The following is an 8,216-nucleotide window of genomic DNA, read 5'->3' as shown; positions in this document are numbered from 1 at the left end:
GGCTTGCTCACCATGTGTCAACTGGGTCGGTTGGTGGAGCGGCTCTGAGCTGGGCCGAGCGAGGCCTTGCACTCGAGACGACCTAGCTAGGAGGAGGCCACGCCATCCGGCTGGGCTGAGCGGCCCATAGCGGGTGGCATGTCGAGCTCGGCTAGGGAAGGAGTTGCTGGCCCACCTAGCGGACCATCAAGCTGGGCCTCATCGCGGGCGATGGAGGCGTGGCTTGCTGCGGCCCAGGCTGAGGGATCCATAGAAGATGTGTCTAGAGGGGGGTGAATAGGCTACTTGTCAAGATAAAATTTCTAGCCTAACCCAATTTCAAGGAAGGCACAAATTCAGCAGTTATAACGAGTCAAGTAGACCCTACACATGCAGTTCTAAGAGTATAGCAGCGGAATGTAAAACATGCAAGTGTAATGTAGAGGATTAAGGTAGGGAGATCAAACGCATGAGGTTGACATGGTGATTTTTGGCATGGTTCCGATAGGTGGCGCTATCATATGTCCATGTTAGTGGAGACTTCAACCCACGGAGGGTAACGCGTGCGAGGGTCCACGGAGGGCTCTACCCACGGAGGGTCCACAAAGAAGCGGCCTTGTCTATTCCACCACGGCTTCCGTCCACGGAGGACTAGCCTTACCCACGGTGGATCTTCACTAAGTAGGTGATCTCCTTGCCCTTATAAAAATCTTGGTTCAACTCCACACCACGAAGAAGGAGGCTCCCAAGCAACACCTAACCAATCTAGGAGGCACCACCCTCCAAAAGGTAATAGATGTGGTAGATCAATGAACTCCTTGCTCTTGTGCTTCTAAAGATAGTCTCCTCGACACAAATCACTCTCACACAGAATATGCATGGGTAGGAGAGGTTGATTTGGTGGAAAGCAGTTTGGGGAGGCTAGAGATCAAGTTTCAAATGATAGGATTGGAATATCTTGGTATCAACACATGAGTAGGTGGTTCTCTCTCAGAAAATGGATCTGGCAGTGAACTGTGTGTTTTGAATGCTTTTCCCACGAATAAGAGGTGGGTGACGGGCTATATATAGGCAGCAGCCAAAATCCAACTGTTACACACAAAAGGGCAAACTCGGTGACATCGAAGTTGACAACTCGGTGGTACCGATTAGCACTAAAGGTGTGAACTGTTGAATCTCGGTGAGACCGATATATTAAACTCGATGGCACCAAAAAGGTGAATAACGGTCAGATAGCCAAACTCGGTGGCACCGATACTCAAACTAGGAAATTCTGATTTTGTGTATCTTGGCAACATAATGTTGGTCACACTGAACTCGGTAGCACCGACTTGGTTTTGGTTGCACCGATTTGGTTGAAATGGCTAGGATTTCTGTCTCAGGACAAACTCGATGGGTCCGATATGGATATGTTGGTGACACCGAATTTGTGAGTGTGGATCTTGATAGAGTGGATATGTGGGAAAAATGACTGAGTGTTTTGGTGGCTAGCTTTAAGCATTTGAGCAATTAGTATATTTTACTACCTCATCCCCTTTTAATAGTATTGGCTTTCCTATGGACTCAAAAGTGATTTCTCACAAATATAAAATGAAGAGTATTCTAGCTTGAAGCTTGAGCCAATATTGTTCCTTTCTTGCATCCAGGGGCATCTCCACATAAACCTTAAGCCATAACTCTCCATGGACTATTCCTGAAATATCTAGGTAAAAGTGTTAGTCCAAGAGACACTGTATGTTGTCATGAACTATCAAAATCACCAAGGGAGTATATGTGCTTTCAATCTCCCCCTTTTTGGTTACTGATGACAACATACAATCAAAGCTTCAAATAAGGATAATCATAAGGATATGACAACTTTGAGAGAAACATGACTAGTAGAAGCTCCCCCTAAATGTGTGCACTCCATTTTAAAGGATGGTTGCTTTGGAATGCATGGGCACACACAAGGTAGAAGGACAAGACAAGTCATAGACATCCTGGCTATATGCATCAAACATATGTAACTGAAGAAGCTCCATGTTCAAGACTCCCTCTTGCAAATAGTATGTGCAAGAAATAAGAGGTCATCATAAACAAGGATATGATGCATATACTTACTTTGAGGATCTTGAGCGTTTTGACATAGGAGTACACTTGGGAAAACAAATGTTATATAACACAAGAGTACACTGTCGTGAACATGCAAAGAGCCAAAAAAAATACCAAGAAATTGAAGACATATTGAAGATAGGTTTTGATAAAAGGATATGTCTTCAAAGAACAAGAACTTTTCTCCCCTAAAGATGAATATGTAAGGTTTCCTCTCCCCTAGAATCATAGCATGTAGATATCAGTAGTAGGCAGGGAAATAAGTTCAAACCAATAAAGCCATATTTATCTCCCCCCCCTTAATGTGTAAGGTTTGATACATCTCCCTTTAGGAACAAATATCTCCCCTTAGTATTGTTTCTCCCTCTTACGTATGAGCTTCTTGGTGATATTTCTGCCCTATAATAGGTTCATTGAATGGAAGCTTTGATACTTTGATATGATATTTCTCCCCCTTTGGCATAAATTACCAAAAAGAAGGTCAGAGGGTAAGGGCTCATTGAGAGAAAGGGATCCTGGATACTTCTCTCTTTTCAAGGGCTCCTTGAATTTGTCTTTTCTCCCCCCTTGGTATGAATAAGAGTTCCTTGAATTATCTCCTCATATGTTAGGGATCCTAGATGATTCTGCTGGGGAACGTCGCATGGGAAACAAAAATTTTCCTACGCGCACGAAGACCTATCATGGTGATGTCCATCTACGAGAGGGGATTTCAGATCTACGTACCCTTGTAGATCGCACAACAGAAGCGTTAGTGAACACGGTTGATGTAGTGGAACGTCCTCACGTCCCTCGATCCGCCCCGCGAACCGTCCCACGAACCGTCCCGCGATCCGTCCCACGATCCGCTCCGATCTAGTGCCGAACGGACGGCACCTCCGCGTTCAGCACACGTACAGCTCGACGATGATCTCGGCCTTCTTGATCCAGCAAGAGAGACGGAGAGGTAGATGAGTTCTCCGGCAGCGTGACGGCGCCCCGGAGGTTGGTGGTGATCTAATCTTAGCAGGGCTCTGCCCGAGCTCCGCAGAAACGCGATCTAGAGGAAAAAGCGTGGAGGTATATGGTCGGGCTGCCGTGGCAAAAGTTGTCTCAAATCAGCCCTAATAGCTCCATATATATAGGAGGAGGGGAGGGGAGGCTTGCCTTGAGGCTCAAGGAGCCCCAAGGGCTGCGCCACCAAGGGAGGAGGAGTCCTCCTCCAATCCTAGTCCAACTAGGATTGGAAGGTGGAGTCCTTCTCTCCTTTCCCACCTCCTTTTTTTCTTTTCTCTTTGATTTTCTATCTATGGCGCATAGGGCCTTCTTGGGCTGTCCCACCAGCCCACCAAGGGCTGGTGCGCCACCCCCAAGGCCTATGGGCTTCCCCGGGATGGGCTGCCCCCCCTCCGGTGAACACCCGGAACCCATTCGTCATTCCCGGTACATTCCCGGTAACTCCGAAAACCTTCCGGTAATCAAATGAGGTCATCCTATATATCAATCTTCGTTTCCGGACCATTCCGGAAACCCTCGTGACGTCCGTGATCTCATCCAGGACTCCGAACAACATTCGGTAACCAACCATATAACTCAAATACGCATAAAACAACGTCGAACCTTAAGTGTGCAGACCCTGCGGGTTCGAGAACTATGTAGACATGACCCGAGTGACTCCTCGGTCAATATCCAATAGCGGGACCTGGATGCCCATATTGGACCCCACATATTCTACGAAGATCTTATCGTTTGAACCTCAGTGCCAGGGATTCATATAATCCCGTATGTCATTCCCTTTGTCCTTCGGTATGTTACTTGCCCGAGATTCGATCGTCAGTATCCGTATACCTATTTCAATCTCGTTTACCGGCAAGTCTCTTTACTCGTTCCGTAATACAAGATCTCGCAACTTACACTAAGTCACATTGCTTTCAATCAAAAGTTTTTGAGAAGTTTCAAATTTCACACAAGTGTCAATCACTCAAGCAAACAAACAAACAATCTAATAATTATTTTGACATTCCAAAATTTAAAATTTTGGGATGTTACACTGTTGCTCAACAACATGACCTCCAAGACAGGGTTACCGTACCACTCTGCAGTAGTACGTGACCTTGTCAACCTACGAGGCTTGTAGTAACTTGATCCGATGCTCGATGATCACCATCATCAGCTTTCACTTCAATTGGTGTAGGCGCCACAGGAACAACTTCCTGCGCCCTGCTACACACTGGTTGAAGTGATGGTTCAATAACCTCATTAAGTTCTACCACCCTCCCACTCAATTCTTTCGAGAGAATCTTTTCCTCGAGAAAGGATCCGTTTCTAGAAACAAACACTTTGCTTTCGAATCTGAGATAGGAGATGTACCCAACTGTTTTGGATATTCTATGAATATGCATTTATCCGCTTTGGGTTCGAGCTTATCAGACTGAAACTTTTTCACATAAGTGTCGAAGCCCCAAACTTTCAAGAAACGACAGTTTAGATTTCTCTAAACCTCGGTCTATACTGTGTCATCTCAACGGAAATACGCGGTGCCCCATTTAAAGTGTATGCGGTTGTCTCTAATGCATAACCCATAAACGATAGTGGTAATTCGATAAGAGACATCATAGCATGAACCATACCAAATAGTGCGTGGCTATGACGTTCAGACACATCATCACACTATGATGTTCCAGGTGGCATGAACTGCAAAACAATTTCCACATTGTCTTAACTGCGTACCAAAACTCGTAACTCAGATATTCATTTCTATGATCATATCGTAGATAGTTTATCCTCTTGTTACGACGAACTTCACTCCGAAACAGAATTGAACTTTTCAATATTTCAGACTTGTGATTCATTAAGTAAATACTCTTGTATCCACTCAAATCGTCATTGAAGCAAGAACATAATGATATCCACTGCGTGCCTCAGCACCCATTGGACTACATACATCAAAATGTATCACTTCCAACAAGTTACTATCTTGTTTCATCACAATGAAAACAAGGCCTTGCTCATGTGGTATGATTTGCATGTCACTAGTGATTCAAAATCAGGTGAGTATAAAGATCCATCATCATGGAGCCTCGTCATGCAATTTATACCAACATGACTCAAGCGGCAGTGCCACAAGTAAGTGGTACTATCATCATTACCTCGTATCTTTTGGCACCAATATCATGAACATGTGTAACACTACGATCGAGATTCAATAAACCATTGAAGGTGATTATTCAAGCAAATTGAGTAACCATTATTCTTTTAAAAGAATAATCGTATTGCAATAAACACGATCCAATCATGTTCATGCTTAACACAAGCACCAAATAACAATTATTTCGGTTTAACACCAATCCCGATGGTAGAGGGAGCGTGCGACGTTTTGATCATATCAACCTTGGAAAAACTTCCAACACGTATCGTCACCTCGCCTTTAGCTAGTCTCCATTTATGCCGTAGCTATCATTTCGTGTTACTAATCACTTAGCAACCAAACCGGTATCCAATACCCTCGTGCTACTAGGAGTACTAGTAAAGTACACATCAACATCATGTATATCAAATATACTTCTTTCGACTTTTGCCAGCCTTCTTATCTACCAAGTATCTAGAGTTGCTCCGCCTCAGTGACTGTTCCCCTCATTACAGAAGCACTTAGTCTCGGGTTTGGGTTTAATCTTGGGTCTCTTCATTAGCGCAGCAACTGTTTTGCCATTTCACGAAGTATCCCTTCTAGCCCTTGCCTTTCTTGAAACTTAGTGGTTTTACTAACCGTCAACTATTGATGCTCCTTCTTGATTTCTACTTTCGTAATGTCAAACATCGCGAATCGCTCAAGGATCATTGTATCTATCCTTGATATGTTATAGTTCATCACGAAGCTCTCACAGCTTGGTGGCAGTGACTTCGGAGAACGATCACTATCTCATCTGGAAGATTAACTCCCACTTGATTCAAGCGATTGTCGTACTCAGACAATCTGAGCACACGCTCAACGATTGAGCTTTTCTCCTTTACTTTGTGGACAAAGAATCTTGTCGGAGGTTTCGTACCTTTTAACAAGGGCATAAGCATGAAATCACAATTTCATCTCTTTAGAACATCAGTTATGTTCCGTGACGTTTCAAAACGTCTTCGGCGCCTTGCTTCTAAGCCATTAAGTATTTTGCACTGAACTATCGTGTAGTCATCAGAAACGTGTATGTCGAATGTTCACAACATCCAAAGACGATGCTCGAGGTGCAGCACACCGAGTGGTGCATTAAGGACATAAGCCTTCTGTGCAGCAACGAGGACAATCCTCTGCAAAGTTTCCTACTATCAACTTTCAACTAAATTTTCTCTAGGAACATATAAAAAAAGTAGAGCTATAGCGCAAGCTACATCGTAATTTGCAAAGACCATTAGACTATGTTCATGACAATTAGTTCAATTAATCATATTACTTAAGAACTCCCACTCAAAAAGTACATCTCTCTAGTCATTTGAGTGGTACATGATCCAAATCCACTATCTCAAGTCCGATCATCACGTGAGTCGAGAATAGTTTCAGTGGTAAGCATCTCTATGCTAATCATATCAACTATACGATTCATGCTCGACCTTTCGGTCTCATGTGTTCCGAGGCCATGTCTGCACATGCTAGGCTCGTCAAGCTTAACCCGAGTGTTCCGCGTGTGCAACTATTTTGCACCCGTTGTATGTGAACGTTGAGTTTATCACACCCGATCATCACGTGGTGTCTCGAAACAAAGAACTGTCGCAACGGTGCACAGTCGGGGAGAACACAATTTCGTCTTGAAATTTTAGTGAGAGATCACCTCATAATGCTACCGTCGTTCTAAGCAAGATAATGTGCATAAAGGATTAACATCACATGCAATTCATAAGTGACATGATATGGCCATCATCATGTGCTTCTTGATCTCCATCACCAAAGCACCGACACGATCTTCTTGTCACCGGCGTCACACCATGATCTCCATCATCATGATCTCCATCAACGTGTCGCCATCGGGGTTATCGTGCTACTCATGCTATTACTACTAAAGCTACGTCCTAGCAATATAGTAAACGCATCTGTAAGCACAAATGTTAGTTTAAAGACAACCCTATGGCTCCTGCCGGTTGCCGTACCATCGTAGTGCAAGTCGATATTAACTATTACAACATGATCATCTCATACATCCAATATATCACATCACATCGTTGGCCATATCACATCACAAGCATAGCCTGCAAAAACAAGTTAGACGTCCTCTAATTGCTGTTGCATGTTTTACGTGGTGACCATGGGTATCTAGTAGGATCGCATCTTACTTACGCAAACACCACAACGGAGATGTATGAATTGCTATTTAACCTCATCCAAGGACCTCCTCGGTCAAATCCGATTCAACTAAAGTTGGAGAAACCGACACTCACCGGTCATCTTTGAGCAACGGAGTTACTCGTAGCGATGAAACCAGTATCTCGTAAGCGTACGAGTAATGTCGGTCCGAGCCGTTTCGATCCAACAATACCGCGGAATCAAGAAAAGACTAAGGAGGGCAGCAAAACGCACATCACCGCCCACAAAAACTTTTGTGTTCTACTCGAGATTACATCTACGCATGAACCTAGCTCATGATGCCACTGTTGGGGAATGTCGCATGGGAAACAAAAATTTTCCTACGCGCACGAAGACCTATCATGGTGATGTCCATCTACGAGAGGGGATTTCAGATCTACGTACCCTTGTAGATCGCACAGCAGAAGCGTTAGTGAACGCGGTTGATGTAGTGGAACGTCCTCACGTCCCTCGGTCCGTCCCACGAACCGTCCCGCGATCCGTCCCACGATCCGCTCCGATCTAGTGCCGAACGGACGACACCTCCGCGTTTAGCACACGTACAGCTCGACGATGATCTCGGCCTTCTTGATCCAGCAAGAGAGACGGAGAGGTAGATGAGTTCTCCGGCAGCGTGACGGCGCCCCGGAGGTTGGTGGTGATCTAATCTCAGCAGGGCTCTGCCCGAGCTCCGCAGAAACGCGATCTAGAGGAAAAACCGTGGAGGTATATGGTCGGGCTGCCGTGGCAAAAGTTGTCTCAAATCAGCCCTAATAGCTCCATATATATAGGAGGAGGGGAGGGGAGGCTTGCCTTGAGGCTCAAGGCGCCCCAAGGGCTGCGC

This window comes from Hordeum vulgare, chromosome 3H (assembly GCF_904849725.1).
Source record: "Hordeum vulgare subsp. vulgare chromosome 3H, MorexV3_pseudomolecules_assembly, whole genome shotgun sequence".
In the NCBI taxonomy this organism is placed as follows: Eukaryota; Viridiplantae; Streptophyta; class Magnoliopsida; order Poales; family Poaceae; genus Hordeum; species Hordeum vulgare.
This window is presented reverse-complemented; position numbering follows the sequence as displayed.